Below are 21703 nucleotides of genomic sequence, written 5' to 3'. Positions count from 1 at the left end.
GGCCCCAGTACACTGAATTATGGGTTCTACAATTTTAATGCATCACTTCTAGTGATCTTGAAATTCACAAGAGGTAAATCCTCTCTTCATAGTTAAATAAATTTGACAGTGAGAAAGGATGTTTCCAGGCTAGAAAGTAGAATCACCCCAGATAAATGTCTAGTAGATGCCAACATTTGATCAAAAAGTTTTCACACCACTTTGCAATTAATTTAAAGTCTAAAGTAGAAATCTCATCACCACCCAAGGGTGACATGAGAGGTTCAAAGAGAAAACATAAACTACATATTGACAAATAAGCCTATAAAGATCTTTCCAAGTTTAAAGATGAGTTAACACATACACACACATAAAACATTGCAGGGTTAATGAAAAAACAATTTACTCATAAAAGAAGTGGACACTTCCTGTGAAGAATCAAATAAAAAATAATAAATTATTTACCAGAGAACACTAAAAAAGTATAGGCTTCTGTTTACGTATTATTAACCAAATATAAGAAAATAAAGATGACCTAGAGTCTGAGAAATAAAAGGAGGCAAATAGCTATAAGATAAATGAAAGGATTATAAATCTGCAAAATAAAACACATAAGAGGTGGCAAAAACTCTAACAATAATCAAGAAAAGCAGATGCACTAAAATTTTAAAAAGCACTTGAAAAGCTCTTCAAATATTGAGGATTCTCTCATTGCCAGGGTATTCCAGAGTTTAACTACAAAATGATTATGAAATGCTGAATGTAATGAGAAAACCACTGCCAATAAAGAATGGCTCAGTGAAACTCTTTTTAAAGAATAAGACCAAATTAAAAATGTTTCCAAGAAATGTAATCTGATAGAGTTTACCACAAATAGATCCACTTTAAATGATATTTATAAGGAGGTATTCTAGTAAGAAGAAAAATAATCCCAGAAGAAAGTCTGAAATGCAAAAAAGTATCATCAAAAAAATCACATATTATAAAATACCTATAAATTTATAGGTGAATATAAACAGACACACACCATATAAAATGGTAAAAATAATGTACAAATCATTGGCTTAGAAAGAAAGTTTAAATATCAGAAAATATCATGTTAGTTCAATAGGGGAGTAATCAGAGTTATGTTCTAATCACTTACAAACAGTAATAGACTGAATAATGTCTAAATAAGTGAAAAAGTAAAAATGAATTTAACAAAAACATAAACAAACCAAACAAAGGCAAAAGGAGAGGAAGATGAATAGGGAGAAGCTGGAAATACTAGTACATAAGTTAAATTGACAAAATCATAGTTTTAAAAAGTCATAATTATTTGGAAATTAAAGATACTTCTAAATAAGTCATGCATCAAAAAAATCATAACATTTTGAAAAGTTTCAGAGCTAAACAATTAGAAGCTATTCCATATTTATTTGGAAAGAAAGAAAGAAATATAGTACTTAGAAATATTTAGCATTGAATGGTTACAACCAGAAAGAGGAGAAACTAATATTTATTTAAGCCTAATAAAGAAAAACAATAGAAAAAAAAAACTAACGAATGAGTACAAGACAGTATATTAATTCATTTGGTTATAAAAATATAGTGAAGAGACCAACAAAGCCAACATGCTTTCCTTTTAAATAAGCCATAATAATCAGTAAATACCTAGCAAACTTTATCAAAATATGAGAAAAGGCACAAATAAAAAATATTAGTTGGGAGGAGGAATTTCTAGAATATGCAACTTTTTTTTTTAAAGATTTTTGTTTATTTGTTTGTTTAACACAGAGAGAGAGAGCACAGGTAGGCAGAGCATCAGAGAAAGGGAGAGGGAGAAGCAGGCTCTCCGCCGAGCAGGGAGCCTGATGCGGGGCTCGATCCCGGGACCCTGGGACCACGACCTGAGCCGAAGGCAGCCGCTTAACGACTGAGCCACCCGGGTGCCCCAAGAATATGCAACTTTTAAAAAGTTACCAAAGAGAAAATTTAAAACCTGAACTATTCTATAATTATTAAAAGTGATTAACCAATAGTTTAATTTTTTTTCAGTTTTAACAGAAAAGATTGAGAATATATTTATAAATTCTGAAGGAAGAGATTACAGACATAACTTAGAGATATGTAGGTTCAGTTCCAGACCACTGCAATAAGGTGAATATCTCAATAAGCAAGTCAAAATAATTTTTTTGGTCTCTCAGTACATATCAAAGTTATACTTATACTGAATTATAAATTAACAGCCTATTATTATCATTAGCCTATTAAGTGTGTAATTGCATTGTTTCTAAAAAACACAATGTACATACCTTAACCAAAAATACTTTATTGCTAAAGAAAAAGCCAACAGTCATCTGAGCTTTTATTTTTTTTTAATTTTTTTAAGATTCTATTTATTTATCTGAGAGAGAGCACAAGTGGTGGGCAAGGGCAGAGGGAGAGGGAGAAGAAGACTCCCAGCTAACAGGGAGCCTGAGGCAGGGCTTGATCCCAGGATTGGAGATCATGATCTAAGCCAAAGGCAGATGGTTAAGGGCCTGAGTCACCACCTAGGCACCCCTCATCTAAGCTTTTAGTAAGTTAAAACCTTTTTCCTGGTGGAGAGTCTTGCCTAGATGTTGACGGCTGCTGACTGATCAGGGTAGTAGTTGCTGAGTCTGGGGTGGCTGCAGCAATTTAAAAAAATAAGACAACAATGAAGTTGGCCTCATTGGATTGACTTCCTTTCACTAACAATTTCTCTGTAGGATGCTATCCTGTTTGATAAGATTTTACCCACAATAGAACTGCTTTCAAAATTGTAGTCAGTCATCTCAAACCCCTCTGTGACTCTGGCAACTAAGATTAGATAATATTCCAAATCCTTTGTTGTCATTTCAATAAGCTTCATGGAATCTTCTCCAGGAGTAGATTCCACTTCAAGAAACCAGTTTCTTTGCTCATCCATAAGAAGCAACTCTTCATCCATTAAAATTTCATCATAATATTGCAGCAATTCAATCACATCTTTAGCCTCCACTTCATATTCTAGTTCTCTTGCTATTTCCACCACATCTGCAGTTGCTTCCTCCACTGAGGTCTTGAACCCCTCAACATCATCCATGAAGGTTGAAATCAACTTCTTCCAAATTTCTAAGAATGTTGATATTTTGACCATTTCCCATGGATCATGAATGACTTAATGACATCTAAAATGCTTGAATTCTTTCCAGAAGGTTTTCAATTGACTTTGCCCAGATCCATCACAGGTATTACTATGCATCTACTGTACAACTATATATAAAACATAAATGTGTTGAAAGTCCAGAATGGTCCATGGGCTGCAGAATGAAGGTTGTGTTAATAAGCATGGAAGCAACATTTACGTTGTTGTATATCTTCTTCAGAGCTCTTGGGTGACCATGTGCATTGTCAATGAGCAATAATACTTTGAGAGGAATATTTTTTTTCTTTTTGTTTTTTGAGCAGTAGGTCTTAACAATGGGCTTAAAATATTCAGTAAATGATGTTGTAAACAGAAGTGCTGTCATCCAGGCTTTGTTGTTCCATTTAGAAAGCACAGGAAGATTATATTTACCATAAGTCTTAAGACCCCTAGGATTTTCAAATGGTAAATGAGCATAGGCTTCAACTTAAAGTCACCAGCTGCATCGGCTCCTAACAAGAGAATCAACCTGTCCTATGAAGCCTTGAAGCCAGACACTGACATCTCCTCTCTAGCTAGGAAAGTCCTACATGATACCTTCTTGTAATAGAAGGGGTGTTTTTGGTTTCCATTGAAAGTCTGCTGTTGGGCGCCTGGGTGGCTCAGTTGGTTAAGTGACTGCCTTCGGCTCAGGTCATGATCCTGGAGTCCCGGGATCGAGTCCCGCATCGGGCTCCCTGCTCGGCAGGGAGTCTACATCTCCCTCTGACCCTCCTCCCTCTCATGCTCTCTGTCTCTCATTCTCTCTGTCTCAAATAAATAAATAAAATCTTAAAAAAAAAAAAAAGAAAGTCTGCTGTTCAGTTTAGCCACCTTTATCAGTGTTCTTAGCTAGATCTTCTGGATAACTTGCAGCTTCTCCATCAGCACTTGCAGCTTCAATTGCACATTAATGTTATGGAGATGACTCCTTTTCTTAAACCTCACGAAACAACCTCTAGTAGCTTCAAATTTTTCCTCTGCAGCTTCCACACCTGTTTCAGCCTTCATAGAATTGAAGAGACTTTGGGTCATGCTCAGTATTAGGTTTTGGCATAATGGAACATTGTGACTGGTTTGATCCTCTATCCAGACCATTAAAACTTTCTCCATATCAACAATAAGGCTGCTTTGCTTTCTTATTCCCATGTTGGCTGGAATAGCACTTTTTTATTTCCCTCAAGAAAATTTTTGTTTTATATTCACAACTTGGCACTCTGGCCTAGCTTTTGGCCTATCTTGGCTTTCAACATGCCTTCCTCACTAAGTTTAATCATTTCTAGCTTTTTTTTTTTAAGATTTTATTTATTTGAGAGAGAGAGAATGAGAGAGAAAGAACACATGAGAGGGGATAGGGTCAGAGGGTGAAGCAGACTCCCTGCCAAGCAGGGAGCCCGATGCAGGACTTGATCCAGGGACTCTAGGATCATTACCTGAGCCGAAGGCAGTTGCTTAACCAACGGAGCCACCCAGGCGCCCCCATTTCTAGCTTTTTATTTAAACTGAGGGACATGTGGCTTGTCCTTTGACTTGAACACTTAGAGGTCAATGCAGGGTTATTAATTGTACTAATTTTCATATTGTTGTGTCCTAGAGAATTGGGAGGCAAAGGAGAAGAAGAGAGACTGGGAATGGCAGGTTGGTGGGACAGTCAGAACCTGCACAACATCAATTAAATTTGCTGTCTTATATGGGCACAGTTCATGGTGCACTCCCAAAACTTCAATGGCATCATCAAAGATTCCTGATCAAAGATCACCATAACAAATATAAAAATAATGAAAAAGTTTGAAATAATACTGTGAGAATAACCAAATGCGACACAGAGAGATGAGGTGAACAAATGCTATTGGAACAGCTGCACCAATAGCCTCGTTCAACACAGGGTTGCTACAAACCTTCAATGTGTAAAAAATGCAATGTCTGCAAAGTGTAATAAAGCAAAACCATCAAACAGGATATGCTTATATACGATTTTCACAAAATTCCCTCTAAAGAGTTTTTCAAGTGACAGTTTCCATAATGCTTATCAGTTATTATGAAACTAATTCCAAAATATGATAGGATAAAAAAGGAAGGAAAATTATAAGCCAGCCTCTCTTATAAATATGAATCTAAAAATCTGTAATAAAATATTCAAAAACTGAATCCATCAGTGCATATTAAAAAAAATAATGATTCATAACCAAGAATGGGTACCCTCAGTAATGTAAGCAAGATTTTCTTTTTTTTTTCTTTTTTTTTTTAAAGATTTTATTTATTTATTTGGGACAGAGAGAATGAGAGAAAGCACATGAGGGGGGGCGTCAGAGGGAGAAGCAGACTCCCTGCCGAGCAGGGAGCCCGATGCGGGACTCGATCCCGGGACTCCAGGATCATGACCTGAGCCGAAGGCAGTCTCTTAACCAACTGAGCCACCCAGGCGCCCTGTAAGCAAGATTTTCAAACAGAATGTGATTTGGAAAATTCCTGTGTCCTGGAAAGTTTCAATCCTGCTGGAGGTGCTATTGAGTGCTCAGGAAGTGGATGTCAGGGAGAGGAAAAACTGATGTTGTTCCCAGTCCCAGGGCATAGGCATTGGCACTGCTCAATGCAGGCAGGACTGGGACTTGTAGCTATCTTAAAAGTCCATTTCCACAAGTTACAAGTGCCGAGAACATGGCCTTTGGTCATGTTTCTGTTAGGCCTTCCCCCTTATTGGGCTTCCTTTCCATAACTAATCACCAGGTTCCCAGTCCTGCAACAGATCCAAACCTTTGAAATATTTTTCTTTTACACGTTGATCTCAAATTATTATTTCTTCTACTCATTGATCTCAAATTATTACGGGGAAAACCACCCCTTCCTCACTTTATTCTCCCCAATGTCTCCTCCTTTCTTCTGCCCCTTCATCAACCCCAAAATTGCAGTTTTTATTTCCCATTCTCCTTAATGCCTCAAGACTTATATCATTAGCCATGATAAATTTAAGTTGAACTTTCCTCAAAAGCAAGAAGTTTAATTTTAATTTAAAAACCTTCCCAAGGGGCGCCTGGGTGGCTCAGTCAGTTAAGTGGCTGCCTTCAGCTAGGGTCATGATCCCAGGGTCCTGGGATCAAACCCCACATCGGGCTCCCTGCTCGGCGGGGAGCCTGCTTCTCCCTCTCCTGCTCCCCTCGGCTTGCGTTCCCTCTCTCTCTCTCTCTCTCTGTCAAATAGATAAATAAAAAGAAAAAAAAAAAACCTTCCCAAAAGATGAAGAAAAAAAAATTATTGGAATGTCATTCTTTCAATATATAAAATCATGAAAAGGTGAGTTTCCATATTAAAAGGCTAAACCCTTTATCATGCCATGTAAACATAGTTTCATGAACTTTAATTTCTTACAAAACATACAGTCTGAAACAACTTACTACCATTTGAATAAAGCATCTTTTCTCTAAAACATGAGTCACATTATGTTTTATAAAATGTAAGGTTCTAATCTGTTAGTACCCAATAAACATTTTATGGTGACACTTATTTCCAGACAAATGAGTACATGACACAAAAACTAGCTCTTTTCTTCTTAGACAATTGTATAGAAACTACAAACATACTGGAAGTAAAGCAATTTTACAAGAGAATAGAGGAGTTCATAATCTCAATTGTCATAGAAAACCAAAGAGCAAGTGTTTATTTGATAAAGGCCATATATGAAAGACCCACAGCTAATATCATTCTCAATGGGGCAGGAACACGACAGGGATGACCACTTTCACCACTGCTGTTCAACATAGTACTGGGAGTCCTTGCCTCAGCAATCAAACAACAAAAAGAAATAAAAGACACCCAGGTCTGCAAGGAAGAAGTCAAACTTTCACTATTTGCAGATGACACAATACTCTCTGTGGAAAACCTGAAAGACTCCACCAAAAAACTGCTAGAATTGATACAAGAATTCAGCAAAGTTGCAGGATATAAAGTCAATGCACAGAAATCTGTTGCATTTCTATACCCCAATAATGAGGTAGCAGAAAGAGAAATCAAGAAATCAATCCCATTTACACTTGCACCAAAACCCATAATATACCTAGGAATAAACTTAACCGAAGAGGTAAAAGATCTGTACTCTGAAAACTATAGAACACTTATGAAAGAAATTGAAGAAGACACAAAGAAATGGAAAAACATTCTGTGCTCATGCATTGGAAGAACAAATATTGTTAAAATATCTATTCTACCCAAAGTGATCTACACATTTAATGCCATCCCTATCAAAATACCAACAGCATTTTTCACAGAGCTAGAACAAACAATCCTAAAATTTGTATAGAACCATGAAAGACCCAGAATAGACACAGAGATCTTTAAAAAGAAAAGCAAAGCTGAAGGCGTCACAATTCTGGACTTCAAGCTATATTACAAAGCTGTCATCATCAAGACAGGATGGTACTGGCACAAAAACAGATAATAAACAGTTAATAAATGGGAAGAAGACATGAACAGACACTTTCCAAAGAAGACATCCAGATGACCAACAGACACATGAAAAGATGCTCAACATCACTCATCATCAAAACCACAGTGAAATACACCTCACATCTGTCAAAATGGCTCAAATTAACAGCACAGGAAGCAACAGATGTTGGTGAAGATGCAGAGAAGGGGGAACCCTCTTACACTGTTGTTGGCAATGCAAACTGGTGCAGCAACTCTGGGAAACAGTAAGGAGGTTCCTCAAAAAGTTAAAAATAGAACTACCTTATGACCCAGCAAATGCACTACTAGGCATTCAACCAAAGGATACAAAATACAGATTCTGAGGAGTACATGCACCCTGATGTTTATAGCAGCATTATCAACAATAGCCAAAGTATGGAAAGAGCCCATATACATACATACATATATATATATATATGTCTATATACCACCTATATATAGGAATGTTACTCAACCATCAAAAGAATGAAATCTTGCCATTTGCAACCATGTTAACGGAACTAGAGTGTATTATGCTAAGCAAATAAGTCAGTCAGAAAAAGACAAATACCGTATGATTTCAGTCAAATGTGGAATTTAAGAAACAAAACAGATGAGCAGAGGGGAAGGGAAGGAAAAAAATAAAATAAGCTAAAAACAGAGAGAGAGGTAAAGCATAAAATAACTCTTAACTATAGAGAACAAACTGAGGGTTGCTGGAGGGAAGGGGGTGGAGGGAGGGGCTAAATGGGTGATGGGCATTAAGGAGGGCACTTTTGGGATGAGCACTGGGTGCTACATGTAAGTTATAAATCACTAAATTCTACTCTTGAAACCAATACTATGTTACATTATATGTTAACTAACTTGAATTTAGTTTTTTAAAGATTTTATTTATTTATTTGTTTATTTATTTGACAGAGAGGAAGAGAGAGAGCACAAGCATGGGGAGTGGCAGGCAGAGGGAGAGGGAGAAACAGGCTCTCCACTAAGCAGAGAGCCCCACGTGGGGCTTGATTTCAAGACCCTGAGATCATGACCCCAACCAAAGGCAGATGCTCAGCTGCTCAATGGACTGAGTCACCAAGGCGCCCCAACTAACTTGAATTTAAATGAAACCTCGAAGAAAAATAAATAAATAAAAAGAGTAAACCCTTAGGAAACAAAAAGAAATTTGCACATTTTACTTCCTTTTTCTATTTTCTAATTCCCCATTGTATTATTATACTCTAATATATTATTCTGGATTATTACTGTTAAATCTATATTTCTGCATTTTATATACACTGTTATGTTACATTTGATAGTTTCAATAAATTTAACATTGACAACATACAAAAAAAAGTTTAGGGATATTTCATGCTATAATTTGACTGAATTATTTCATTAATATACTACTATAAAATATGAAAATGAAATATTTCTAATTATCTATGCAAATAAAGTATTTAGACTGCCTAATATTTAATGTCCTCAATTCCAAATAACTTAATTAAGATCTAGATGCTAACTTTCTGAATACATATATGTACAACTACTTATTAAAGATAAAAACTTGTTTTCAAGATAGTGTGCATTGAGTCTTTAGAGAATTACTCTTCTCTTATTTTGTCTATATACACATCAATATGTCCTTTATTAAAATTACTTCCCAACATAGTTCTTTATATCCAACTATGGATTTTTGGTTAGCCATAACTAACATGACTTAATGTATTGTGTTTGGATAATAGAAATCACATTTTTAAAATAGAGTCCCATTTTTAGAGGAATGTGCATATGTGTATATGTCTACCTACTGCTTCGATGAACTTCTTTATCTCGGATACAAATGATAACGTATGCAGTGATGTTTTGCACATGATTTCTAAGGAATAAGAGAATAGCTTTTAAAATTCCCTGAATCTTTCCACTTAAGCATAACCCTTAATAAATAATTTAAAACGCCTTTTAGAAATACGTACATAGCCATTAGTTTAAAGTACATGTATTTGCTGGTATCTTAATTTTAATATATTAAACATCATTTCCCCCAATAACAGAGTTATATCATTATCATTTTAATCATATTAAGTGAAAATATTTATTTAAATTTGTGTTAAAATGTAAGAATTAAGATATTTTCCAACCTAGAATAGATCCCTTAGAACTGTAAGTAAAAGAATTAGACAGGTACAGATAAAAAGCAAAACTGCTAAAGGCGCTGTGCTTCAAGTAGAGCACCGAGAACTTGATGGTGGCTATCCATGAATTTTAAAGAAAGTGAACAAGAAAACCAGTGAACCTTTAACTGACATTTTTTAAAGTTCACTAGACTTGGGAGAGATTCTAGAGGATTTGAAAGCAGCAAACATGACTATGTTATTTCAAAAGGGTCAAGATAGAAGCAAAAAAAAAAAAAAGTATTATGAGAGCAGTGAGTTGAGAAAAGTCTAACTAAAGCTTCATGTGGAGAGAATATTAGGAAAAATATATTTTATTTAAAATAATCAGCACAAATACACTCATTGGATAATGTGCTTAAGTAATAAAATAGCACACATAAGAAAATACATGTTTAAATCTGAAGTCAGTGTGGATATTGAAATGAGCCTTGAATAGTCACAAGCACAGAAGAAAAGGAAAGTAAAATGTTCAAGTATCTGAAATGTTTTTGAGGGGGTAAAGAAAAGGAAAAAAAAGGAACATGCTTTAAATTTAGAAAACATTGATTTAGTATAGCACTTAATCTGGGGATAACTAAGTTATAAAGTGCAAAATCTTACTCAAATGGGTTAACATAAAGGGGGATGTATATGAATGCATCAGAGGATCCCATGAGACCTAATTTTAAGAACATTTTCACACAAGCCATGCGAAATGACCGTCTGGGTCTATTTTCTCTATTAAATCAGCTTCTTTATTAAATTTTCCCTCTTCCTGCCTTTCCCTCTGTCAGCTCTTGATCTTTAAGGTTTTTAGTTCGATTCTCTTACAGAGCAAAGTGGGTTTGGTTATCAGTAGTCGCATTATGACCTTGACTCATCATGAACGTCTCTTAAATCCCCCAGTGGCTGTCACTATCTAGCCACATGTTTCTCAATTAAATTTGAGAGAGAATCAGTTGGTTTAGGTTAGGTAAATTGTCCATTCCTCAGTCAGTAAGCTGTGCTCAAAAGACTCCAGATCACCTCTTCTACTGGCTCCACACCTTAATCAGAGGCTACTGAGGTAGCTTCCAATAAAGGAGTGGTGTAGGTAGTTTCAGTTTTCTGGGTCATCAATTTAGAAGACCTTGTTCAAAGATTTTGGAGATTTTGTTCAACACAATATGGTGATTATAAGGATGTGAGTCCTATGTATTGTGTTAGAGAGCAAGAGTATATCTATGTACTGTACTATGTGTAGCAAAATAATTGTTGCAGATATTACTGGTTCTTATTCTGGTTTTCATTTTTATCCAATAAGGAAGCGGTAGCCATTGACAAATCTATAGAAAGGTGATGACTAACAATGAGATTTGTATTTTAGATGTATTTGTCTATTATTGACATTAATACCTTTCTAAAATTAACATAGTAGAAGAGGAAAACAGTATAGTTATAAGCTTTTCCATATTCTTTTTTTAAAGATTTTATTTATTTATTTGAGAGAGAGAGAGCGCACAAGCGGGGTGAGCAGCAGAGGGGGAGGGAGAAGCAGGCTCCCTGCTGAGCAGGGAGCCCAATGCGGGGCGCTTTTCCATGTTCCAGTTGCAATATTACTGGGGCCTTAAGAAATGGGCAACTGGGCTAGCAAGGAGGCAATGGGCAAAGAAGCAGTTGTAGGCTCTATGTAGTTAATGGGACCCAGCAAATAATTAGATGTACAAAGAAAAGAACAGGATTGTATTCATATTTCTAACATGGGTGACTTTGGCATGAAATTGCAAACCACTACCATCATGAACACTGAAGAAGTAGAACGTTCAGTGTGTGACTGGCTGGTAGGGAGGTTGGGGGATGGCATTCATCAGAGTATTTTTTGAACAATTTCAAACAATTGAAATTATTGGAATATTATTGAGTAGGTTACAAAATCAATGAGGTCTACAAAACTAGGCTCGGGAAACTGACAGAAGTCTTGAATCTCAGACAGTGAGAGTTCCTACAGCACTGTGCCATGGAGTGAGCTGCCTACCGGTAGCCTGTTGGCACCATCACAGCCTCCTGCACCATTAATAATTTCCAATTTTTGACCTGAATTTCCCTACTACTCCCTATGGATCCAAGCCTCAGGTGAGAGCTAACTAACCAGCAAACCTACATCCCCTGTTGTAGTTTACTAGCCATGAAGAAGAGGTTTTTGTTTCCCTTCCTAGACAACAAAGTCTGCCCTGCCATCCAGGAAAACAGGTAGGATATTCTGCTTAAAGAAAAAATGCTTTCTGATGTCAGTTGGCTGAAGATAAAATAATAAATAAAATGACAAATATCCTCAGTGGAGAGTCAGTGAGGTAGAAGCCTCTGTGGGAGATTCTACCTATATAGCTGCCTGTGTGATTCTGGAACCTCAAATAGAGATTCGGGGTTTGTTTTGTTTTTGTTTTTGTTTGTTTTTTTTTAACATATGGTTAATTGATAAAACTGTAGCAATAGCTGTGATCCTTCAGGGAGTAAATCTACATTAGGAAGAGGAAAGATTGCAGAATATTTAAACATAAGAAAAGACACGGTAGCCCATAAAGCAGATTGTGAATAGTCAACAAAGCAGGAAAAGAACTTGGAATGAGTAGCACTCACAAAATTTCAAAAAGAAATGAGTTCAAGAGGAGAGATTAGCCAACCATGTTGAAAGCTACTTCAGTGGAGTAATATATCAACTAACAACTAGAGTTAATATTAGGAGGCCCTTGATGACTATTAATCCTATGAAAGCTCGAAATAGGAGCCAGTAATTATTGGATTGAAAGAGTAGCAGAAAATGGTGAATCAAAGGCAGTCAGCATGGAAAATATATTTAATTTTTTTTTTTTTTTACTGTTAGAAAAAAGAAGAGTGGTAGAGTGGTAGGTTTTGTTGTGTTCTTACTCCTTTGAATGTTTATCTGAGAGTAACGATGTAATGAAGGGCTGATAGGAAGGAGCTTGCAGGTCTGGGGGTTGAAGTCGTGGATGAGAGGGAATTTGGGGAGAACTTCAGAACTGACACCTTATAACGAAAGATTGTAATTGCTAAAATCATTTCTCTTTTGGTTTCTCTCCTCAACTTGAAATATTTAGACCAATACAAGGAAGAAGAGGAGAAGGAGGAGGAAAGAGAGAAAGGTAGGGAAAGTACAATATGATGAAGATGCAAAAAACATAAGAAAAAAAGAAGAAAATTTTTAAAAAATAAATCTCTGCAGAGAAGCACAGACAGAAGGCAGAAGGCATTCTGCATAGCTATCTACTTTATTATTTTTTTTTTCTGAAAGAGACAAGTACTTTTTTTCAATACAGGCTAAATATTTTGTAATAATGCCTTTAGATAAGGAATCCACTGATGTCTTCTCAGGCAGAAATTTCTATATAAAGCATAGGTAATTAGGGCCTCATGTTATGTATGAGCATCTAATGGCCCAATTAGTCCTTCAGGGAAGCTAGGTTTATTGTTCCATTGTTTCCTCTGCAGTGTTTCCAATTTTAATGCAGTCTCCCTATTTAGAAAACTTGCTTTGTACTTCGACTCCACTTGAAAATTAAGGAACTTTTGGCTTTCTACATAAAAAACGATATCTATTTCTCTCTCGGCTTCTCTCTCTCTCTTTCTCTCTCTCTCCTCATACACTCAAACAAGGTCAGTATAGTTGACCTCTGACAAAGACCCTCTCTTTAAACTTTAGTCAGATTCCTCTGAACCCTGTTCTCAGCTAGGCCCTTCCTTGACAGGCCACACAGAAATGGCACAGTCTAGTTTTAGTAAGAATCCTGCTGTCAGCTTAGAGCAAATCTCCCACCCTTGATATCTGCTGACTCTAGATATCTAATCAAATTCTGCATTTTCCTCCATCCACCCAGGTGATGTCTCATCCCCCTGGCCCACCTTCAACAAGAATTTTGTTTGGTCAGTCTATAGCAAGAATTCCTTCTACCCTTGGTGTCTCCTCTTAGCAATTTCCCATTCACCAACAGCCCAACCCTGTTACTTGGCTATAAATTCCCACTTTCCCTTGTCACTCAGAATGGAGCCCAGTTCTATAACAAGGTCTCTTCCCCTAATGCAATAGTTCCTGAATAAATCTTTTTTTATCTCTTTAACTACTGTCTAACCCTAGTTTTCTTTAACACATGTTTCCATTCTAAAATAAAGCTCATTCACATCCTAAATAAATGCTTGTATATGCTTGTTGTATTACCAGTAAAGTAATTTAAAAATTTCCAACTTCCACTTCATAATAATTGTATTATTCAGTAACTTTTATTCAGACATGCTATAAATTTGCTTCCAAAATAGATACCCTTTTCCCTGAACTTTTTATTTGCAATGACCCCTTGCCCCTTTAATGGATATTATATGATTGATTTTGACCTTAGATACTCTTAGCTTTGGTAAGATATGAAAATAAAAATATTCTTGCTTATATTTCATAAAAATATAGTCATTGGGGCCATCCTTTATTATCAGATTGAAAAGTCTGTTTTATAATATGTGCATTTTTTTATTAATAAAGGAGATAATACAGAGTGGTCTTAGAATGCTTTTATTAAATTGTCATGATAATTATAGGGGTATTATTCTCCTCCCATTCATTTTATGCATTATCATCATTCTTCTTTACATTCCATAGTTTGAAAAGCTCTGCAATATATTCATATTTATTTGAACTAAAATGCAAAAGAATGCACGAGCATTTTTACTGTGGAGGGTGCTTTATTACCAAGTGCTATCCAAACATCTAACATGATAACTAGAATTGTAAATGAACTACAATACTTACTCTCATTGTCAGATCTTCCCTTTTCCATGCAATTTCATACAAATTAAATAAATTACAATGGATCTGTTATTTATCTTGGTAAGTTACTTTATAACAACTATATTGCCATTTGATGCAAATAACCCATGTATTCTTTGAACTATTTTACTTGTTTTGTATTCTAGAAAAATATCCAGATTGATCTATCTTCTCTTCCTGATGATTCTTTGCATGTTTCTTGTGGCAGTCTCTTTCCATGAGTCAAAGGTGTCCTATTTTATTTCTGTTTAGACCAATACTCCTGCCCTCTTTAAGATCAGGTTCATTTCATTCAAATGACTACTGGAGTTAAAAGGGAATTGCCAATTTAGTAATCTCCTACTCTGCCCACTCCCTGCCAGTTTCCCCCAGGTCAGCCTTTGATTGGATGAGAAATTTATGCATTTTTGCAGAAGTCTAATCAGAATGCATGCAGAAAAACTCCACTGCACAATGGAGATGGCTGCAAAAGCCCCAGAGTTTATGTAAATAAGGGGATGTTCAAGGCAGCCAATCTAGGACTCAAAAAGCTTGATTTGAGTGTGCCCAAGAATAGCTATAGAAAAGCGTCCCTAGTTTGCATTTTAGTGGATGAGTTCTCCTTGCCGATTTTTGCATCAAAGTTAGTTCAACTCTTTAAAGGAAAACAAAAGCATTACAGAATGCACTTTTGTGTTTTTCAAAGCACAACCAAGGACTACCAGCTAATTAAATTAATTCACATTTTTAAAAAGCCTTATCATTACATATAGAAAATAAGTGTAAGTGCATTCTTTGTCAAGCGGCAATTCAGTCATCATTAAAGTCACTCAAAAGAATTCACCTTTTATCCACTCCTTCCTTTGACATACATTAGCCAGTCAATTGTATTAGATGTTAATATACACAATCTCACTCCTGTTTATTTTGTAATATTTCTATATAAAATATTAGGTGAAGTAAGAAGAGTGGTTTTCTCAGTTCTTATTTTGTATCAACCAAAACCAAATTAAAATGCATGTATTTCAAAGGGAGTTTTTGAATATTGTCTCAAAACTGCCATATCATTCTAAATTATTTGGTACTTTGGATAGGCTCAATATTAATTTTGTTATAGCATAAACAAATTTGTGTGTCAGTGCTCTCCAAAATCTTTTTTTCCCTCTCAAGAATTGGTCATATCTGAGGATATATGTGTCATCTCAATCGCTGCTGTGTGGAAAGATCATCATGTAGAGGTGGGCTGTCTCCTTTTCCTTCCATGCCAATAATGGTAAACAGCCTGTGGTAGGTTGACAAATGCCACACATACCCCAAAGCTATGTCTAAGCCCTAATCCCTGGAATGTGTAAATGTGACTTCACTTGGAAAAAAAGGCCTTTGCACATATGATTAAGTTAAGGATTGTGAGACGAAAAAACCATCCTAGATTATCAGGGTAGTCCCTGACTGTGATCACAAGTATCCTTATAAGAGAGAGCCAGAGGGAAATTAGACACACACACAGAAAAGAAGGTGACGTGAACACAAAGGCGTGACTGGAGTGATGAGGCCACCAGCCAAGGGACACCAAGAGGATGTTGGCAGCCATCAGAAGCTAGAAGAGGCAGGGTATGGATTCTCTCCCAGAACCTCTAGAGATAGCACAGCCCTTTGACATCTTGATTTTGGAAGCCCAGCCTCTGGCACGATGAAGGAATAAATTCTGTTGTTTTAAGCCACCAAGGATTTGGTCATTTGTTATAGCAACACCAGGAAACACAGTCTCATCCCTGGGCTGTTTTCCTTTGGCAAAGGCCAGGACATCTCTCTTCTTTTCTTACACATTCTTTTGAGTGTGTTCAGATCGGTAAGGTTCAGATGTGTTGACAAGTTAAAATTCTTCCAATTTTCTCTTTATTTTCCCTACCTTGAAGGAGTCTAAGACTAAAACCCAAGACTTGAGTTCTCCTGAGTAGGAAGCAAAGTGTCCAAAATAAAGTTCTTGGTCTGAAGTTATTCAGAGTAATTTTTGGAAAACAGGATTCTACATGTCAGACTATTCAGTTACCATATTGAACTGAATTGGAGTTTGGGACAAAAAAGCAACTAATGATATATGTATCATGGCATTTACTATCTTTATTCTGTATATATTTCCTATAATATCTTATAGATGATATTATCATTATCTATAATATTATAATATATGATATATATTATATTTATTATATTATATTATATTATTAATTATTATAATTCTTATAGACATTATTACTCTAGACAGGTAAAGCAAGTTTTTTTCAAAATTCTACTAGTAATCTAGCTTGTCAGTTTAAGCTAGGAAGAAAAAAGAACCCCGACAAAAAGCCCATTTCAAAAGAGACTCTCAGGTATGTGATAAAGCATTATTTTATGTGCCACCAACATTGTGTACTATAAAGGTAAAGCAATCTCTTAAAGAACTGGTACCCAGAGCAAAAACAGAAAAGAGAGAGAGAGATCTTAGACCTACAGCAAGTCAGCATACTGATATATCTAAGGGCCCTGAAGTAGTTAGTACTTGATTCAAGGCAGAAGTGGAGTTTCTCCACTCTTCACCTTCGTGAAGACGAATGGGCTTTCATAATGGACCTTGCTCTGACAATGGGAATAAATGACTGTGATATCTGAACACTCTCAAGGAGACCCAGAGATTCAATATGCAAAGTCTTTCTTTTATCATTGAAAGTAGAGCCTTGGATTATTACTGACAGCCAAGATGCAGTTAAAGTAAAGGTCATGCAGACTATTGACAATAATAAATTTTAAGATTTGGTATCTTTTTTCTCAGGCCTTCTTCGAGTCATTTATCAAGAAAAAAAAAAAGATAAAGAAAAAGAAAAAAAAGAAGTAAGTACTTTGCCTTAGTGCATTTTAAAACAACATATGCATTTTTCAGATTATTTATGAATTCCAAAAAAACTGTAGTTTTCAAAATTGTGTTAATAAAACTATTCTCTAAATTACTAAGAATATCAAATCCTGTAGGGGCATCTGGGTGGCTTAGTCAGTTCAGCCTCTGACTATTGGTTTCACTCAGGTCATGATCTCATGGATCTTGAGATCGAGCCACGAGTGGGGCTCTGTGCTCAGCGCAGAGTCTGCTTGAGATTCTCTCTCTCTGCTCCTCCCCCATACTCGTGCTCATGCACTCTGGCTCTCTAAAAAATAAATAAATAAATCTTTAAAAAAGAATAGCAAATCCTATGAAGACTGGTAGCATAATGTAACTGAGGTGATTATAGCCCCATATTTTGTTCAAGTTTCACAATATATAATAGAAATTTTTTACTATATATATACCTGAGATTAATAGAGCCTCAATATTTTAAACTAATTGCTTATTTTAATTATTAATTCATAGCTGTTGCCTCAAAAACAAGGACAAAAATAAAACCTTTTATACACACTATTAATCTGTGGTTGAGGTATTCATAGTTGAACTGTGTGGAGAAGTCGAAAATGATTTATTTCTTTTCTTTTTTATAAAAATTTGTCTTCTTGTAGTAACATATTTCTATCAACAAAATTATATCTAAAATTACAATTCAAGATAAACTTTATTTTAGAACTTTATTTTTATGGATTTCGACTTTCTTCCTCATTTAGATTGCCCTTAACTTTTCACTTTCAATTTACCAGTTCCCTATATTCTCTATTGATACAATGTATATATTTTCTGATTTGCTGCAATATAGGAAAAGTCCATTTAGTTTAAGGCTTGTTTATTTATTTGAAAGAATATCTTGGAGAAACTAAAACTTTCTGAATATAAAAGTAATAAATACAACAAATGACAATACTTTATTAAAACTTTCTGAATATGCATTCAGAGTATAGCATTTGGAAATACTTGATTCAAATTATAAGATCCCCCCAGACAAAAAATTTGACGATTTTTTTATAACATAATGAGATCAACATAAGGGATGACAGAGGAAATCATAGACATCACAAAAATTAGAGATAAAATTTTATTAACAACCAATATCTAAAAACATAATTAAAGATGGATACCATCAACTCAGCCCAGGGCTCTTTTGTTTGCACTAGTTCTTCTAATGCACAATTATTGGCACACACACAGGAATAATTGTCAGAACTACTGTTTATCTGTGGGCTCTGAACTGTGACCATGAGAACTGCATAGCAGGATAAGGAGCTGGAGAGCCTCAGCCATCTCATTATTTACTCTTCCATATTTCTTCAGCCCAACCACAATTGAGGCACATAAAGGAAAACTTTCCAAGAAGAGGTCCACTCTTACCAGGGACACAAATTAGCAAGAATAATCTCTGCTCCTAACTCTGGCAGAAGCCTTTAAGAGGAGGAGGAGTAGATCCAAATGCATCTTTACTGTATAAATTACAAGTACACAGAACAGCTGGGTAATGTTTTCTGGAAGTGTAGCTCTTCAGAGTTCAGGCTGTAAGTGTGATAGGCCACGTGAACTTGAAATGTACACTTTAACAATCCGGTGCCATTTAGATTTAGACAGTGGCAGAAAACAGTTTTATATCTCACTGTAACTTAACAAACATATATTAATCACCTACAGAGTGGCTGCACAGTGTCATTTACTTGGGTGACGTAAAATGTGGAAGGAATAGTCTGCCCTGTAATAGTTGCAAAAAGAAACATACTTAGACCTCTTTAGCTTTATAGTACGCCTATATTGTGAATATATGAATTTTATATAATTTCTTTATAAAAGTATATTATGGCAATGGAAGTTTGAAAATGTTCTGTATTAATAATTATGGCTAATATTAAAAAGCAAAAGATTGCACTGATACAAAATCTTCCTCCTGAAAGCTATGTAATAGATCCTGGTCCCTGGTGTAGTTCCAAACTATTGATTGCTTGGCTATAATTTAGTGACTCCATAAAAAAAAAGTCCACAAATATAGAAAAAAAGTAATATAGGTAATAAAAAGGTATTTTCTTAATAAAAATAATATTAATAATAGACCTGTATTGAGCACTTCTCATATACCAGGCAGTGTCTCAGCATCTTAGCTCTTTACATGCATTAAAATATTTAAACATTTCAACATCCTAAGCACTCCGTGATTATTAATTTCAAATTTAAATAAGAAAAAAATAGAGGCACGCAGGTCAACCTAGCCAAATTTACAGAGATGTGAGGGACAGAGCTAAGATTCATAGCATGACAACTTGAATGCTGGGCTATGGTACTTTGATTTACGTGGACATTTGTTGAAATGTCTTTGAGTTTAGAAACTTAACTCTTGAATACGATGTTGCTTCATCAATTAAGGCATGGTATTTTAGTTGAAAAATTGACATTTCAAAATGACTGATGACTAGAATGTTGATAATGCGGTTGAATGCATGCAGCATCAAAACTGAAACAGTGTTCAGAGCCAAATTTTAAAGTGTCTTTTGCCTTTCGACTTAACTCTGTAATTTTGGTGTAGTCAGCCCCTGTGAGCATCTGTTTCCTCATTTCTGCAATGAGGAGGTAAATACGTCTGCACATCCTCATTATGAGGATTGAACTAGAGGCAGTTCCTGGTAACAAACTTTTCTGTAAACAGAGTAATTTTTATTAATATTAAAATTTTCAGATTAAAGTTAAAATAATTTCTTATTTATCGCACTCTGTGAATATCTTTTCTAAAATACAACTCATGGGGTTATGAACCTCGACACTTTAGCATTATAACTCATATTTCCTTTTACTATAAAACCTCCTTGTATTGTTATACTTTCCACTAAAGGAGCATTTCCCTATTTAAGAGCTGAAGCTATCTTTAGGTTATGTATGTCACATAAGCAAGACTCATATTTTTTTGGTTATCAAACCTAAAGGTGTCAAGTTCTAATGAATCGACTGGATCCTCTCTTTCCTGATGACAATACTACTAGAACAATTAACAAGGTGGAAGAATACACACACACATACATACACACACATGCCTATCTTAGTTTATAATAGTCTGACACACCAAAATGTTCTACTTCCAGATCTCTAGTTTTAAAAATAAATGTTAATACAGTTATTCCTTTTGCATGCCCTTGCCAAGTCGTCAGAAAAATTCTATTTGATTTATTCAATAATCATGTATTGAATACTGAGAATGTGATAGACTTTGGTTCTTCTCCATAAACTGTCCGCCATTTACCATTATTTGAGAGATGAGCAATTTTACGTGCTCCCTCTGTGCTGAGCCGATTGGGGGGATAACTGTGGAGAGTAGTTGTATGTCCGGTAAGAACCGTTTCTTTGTTTGTTATGGTCTGTGGGTCTCCTGGACACAAGCCCCACTGGCTTCCAAAGGTAGGTGTTTTGGAAGCCTGTCCCTCCATTGGGAGTCTTAAAAGTTGGGGTGCTAGATGTGGGGTCCAAACTCTTTGCTCCTCAGTGAGAAGCTCAGAGTTAAGTGTTCCCACTCTTAATTATATGGCACTGTGTTTGGGGTGGGACTTAGCCTTTTCTAACCATTTTGATGTGGGTATCTTCTAATTTTTCTAATGTGTAGGAGTCACTCAACTAGTTTCTGGATCTCTTGGAGAGGAAATTGATCCACATATAGCCGTACATTTGGTGCATTTGTGGGAGGAGGGGACACAGGAGCCTCCTATGGCACCATGTTCGTCAACTCCCCCCAAGATCATACATTTGAATAACTGAAACAGAAATATTCTCTTCTAATCACCAGGTATAGTTGGATTTTTATATAATGTGCAGTACATAGAGAATTTGTATATTCAAGTATTTTTTTACAATTACTTTACATTATTTTTGGAAAAGTGAAGTTGATATTGAAATTTTAGGAACTTCTAGTGTCATTTGTGTAGTAGTCACAAAATGACTACTACAATAAATGTTTTTCCTTCAAAGTGGTAGATGAAAAGTGCTATAACAAAACAGTTGGCAGCAGATAATATCTGCCATGTATAGTTGTCACTTCATACTTTTTAATCCACTGACTGCATACTTACTAAGAGTTTTAAATGTGAGGAAAAATAATTTTCAAGTTCCTTGGAAATGCAGAAGGCAATCATGTTGCTCTATGCTCAGCTGCGTTTCTGGAGACCAAAGAAAAAGAAAGAAAAAAGAAGAAAGGAAAGAAAGAAAGAAAGAAAGGAAAGAAAGAAAGAAAGAAAGAAAGAAAGAAAGAAAGAAAGAAAGAA

The 21703-nt window shown here is 35.5% G+C and overlaps 1 pseudogene; it reads right to left on the bottom strand.

Moving 5' to 3' along the window:
* Positions 1–2493: 2493 nt before the first annotated feature.
* LOC110571262 overlaps positions 2494–21703 on the bottom strand; it is a 159554-nt pseudogene continuing 140344 nt past the window's right edge.

Source organism: Neomonachus schauinslandi, chromosome 2 (genome assembly GCF_002201575.2).
Source record: "Neomonachus schauinslandi chromosome 2, ASM220157v2, whole genome shotgun sequence".
NCBI classification, from domain to species: Eukaryota; Metazoa; Chordata; class Mammalia; order Carnivora; family Phocidae; genus Neomonachus; species Neomonachus schauinslandi.
Note: the sequence above shows the minus strand (reverse complement) of the source record. Positions and strands in the feature narration are given on the sequence as shown.